Raw genomic sequence first — 2,683 nt, 5'->3', positions numbered from 1 at the left:
GAGTTGCATTGGAGGTCTGTTTATGCCCTGAATTCTGCAATGTGTCAGGAGGGAGTTTCTGAGGGTGATAAGATAAAAATGACAGAATATCTGAGTAGTCAACAAAACATGGGGGGCACAAATGGATAAACTTCGTAAGGATTGTTCAACAAATCTTAGATCAGTAGGTGCCAAGCAAGGTTTCACGGGATGGGAGAGACCTGCTGTGAAAAAGTTACTACAAAAGCTTCATCATACATTTTGACATCTGATCTGACTAAAACCCACAAGTTTTGGTCTTAAATGAAGTCAGTAAATGGATGGAAATCAATTTTTCAGTCACTCACAAATCATACTAACACCATAACTGATATTATTGAATTTAATATCCTGAAACAGTTTCACTGATTACGGTGGTAATATGGTTCCACTTCTCAATCACCGTATGCTGACATAGTAGATACTGATGTAAGGGAGTGTAAAACAGGAAAGCAATAACAGCTTAATAGCAGAAAGACATTAGGACTGGACAAGATGAGTGTGTCATTCTGCAGAGTGTGTGCACATAGCTTGCTCCCATTCTAGCAGTAGTTTGTCATAGGATGTCATCATTACACCTCGAGCTGCTGTTAAATTCTGTATTTAAAAACTAGTTTCAGTTGACAGACCATCATCGGGTATTTAAAAGTATTTACACCATCACATTATGTGAATATAAAATCACTAAAGTCAGATAACAACACTATGAGTTTGTCACTGTTGTCACATTGTAATATAAATTACACTGTCAATATACAAACTGTGCTAGGCAGTACATGTAAGTGATATGCATCTGTTCACAGATTTAACGCAACATAAAAGACTGCACTACCTAGCACAGTTTACATGCTGACAATGTAATTATCCACTGTTGGAATAAGAGTCACAACACCAAGGAGGAGTTGTATGACACTAACAAAAGTTGGTAGTGTGTGTCTACATCTGAAAGACGATATCTATCCAAATTTTGCAGGTCTGCTTGTGTCTGTGTATGTGCGTGAGTGTACACCTGTCCTTTTTTCCCCTAAGGGAAGTCTTTCCGCTCCCGGGATTGGAATGACTCCCTACCCTCTCCCTTAAAACCCACATCCTTTCGTCTTTCCCTCTCCCTCCTGAAGAAGCAACCATCGGTTGCGAAAGCTAGTAATTCTGTGTGTGTGTTTGTGTGTTTTGTTCATGTGCCTGTCTGCCGGCGCTTTCCCGCTTGGTAAGTCTTGGAATCTTTGTTTTTAACAAATTTTGCATCAGTCGCATAAGAGTGGTGCTATTAGTGCCACTATGTGAGGATGCAAATCAGGTTTGCTTTAAATACACACTGTAATGGTAGTGAACATTAGTTACCTTTTATATTGAATGCGATGAATGTCTATAATTTAAAAATTAATTCAATTTTTCCAACTATGCCCATTTTGTAGCACACATCTTCCTGAATAGTTTGATATATTAAATATATATATTAGAGAGATTTTTAGGTCGTAAAACAGTGTGTTTTAGGCACCTAAAATAGGCTCCTTCAGTAGCTCATTTAGGATATATAAAACCTAAAATAGGTTCTAATAAAAATTATACAGAGAAAATAAAAATAAATTAAAATACACAGTGTTGACAGTATGAACATCTTATTAGTCATTAAAACAAGGAGAATGAATATTTACACAGTTACAGAGCACAGCAATCTTCAACATTAATATTGAACATAACTCCAAATATTTTTGAGTTCCTGCAAGATGAAGATCTCCATAAAAAAGATGTGGCAATGGTTTAATTAATACATTCGTAGTTTCACATATTCTAATCATTGTTGGCTTCACAATAAATAACCAAAATCTTTTCTAGGTTTTCTAGTGAAAAACTGTGGCGCTTGTCAATCAGAGTCAAATTATATGCTGAAAAAGAACGTTCTACATCAACAGATGTGACAGGGGCGTACTTCATTTTCGGCACATGTTGGACAGGAGTGCTGGATTTTCCACTAAGTATGTCAGCTGCTGCACACAACTCCTTCAGGCCAGTGTTCTTCTGCAAAACCATTTGCATTTTTTGCCCGTACTTTTTCCCCTACTTCACCTGGTGCTTCATTAATTTTCATTTTGACTTCTTCAAGCAAAGAAATATTGTCGTAGATAGTTCTCCCTGAGCCTTCTAATTGTGAAATTATTCTTGCCATAAATGTGTAGTGGGCCCTAATGTAAGATAAGTCCCGTTTTAAAGAAGAACCTTTGAGTAACTCCATTGCTGCAGTTGTGGATGCAGCATCCTCCGGTATATTTTCAACCACCTTCTGGACAACTGAGAGATGCGTACTATAGTATTCTGCTGCTATCAGCCACGTGCCCCAGCGGGTGACAACAGGGGCACTGGGACATCTGGAAGCTATTCTTTGAATGCCTGTATTCTTGATGGTGCCTTAACAAAAATTGTCTTCACCATAGATATTACTTTATTTACTTTAGGAAATTGTAGCCTTACTTGCTCTGTTATGCGGTCGATCCCATGCACTACACAAGTTACGTGCAGCATCAATGGGTAGAATACTTTTAATTGTTGAAACGCTGCTATCATATATGCAGCAGCATCAGTGATGGCCAGAAGCACCTTATTCTCATCCACTCCGTTTTGGGTATAGCACCTTAAACCCATTGTAAACAAACTGTGCTATCATGTG

This window comes from Schistocerca gregaria, chromosome 6, assembly GCF_023897955.1.
Source record: "Schistocerca gregaria isolate iqSchGreg1 chromosome 6, iqSchGreg1.2, whole genome shotgun sequence".
In the NCBI taxonomy this organism is placed as follows: Eukaryota; Metazoa; Arthropoda; class Insecta; order Orthoptera; family Acrididae; genus Schistocerca; species Schistocerca gregaria.
This window is presented reverse-complemented; position numbering follows the sequence as displayed.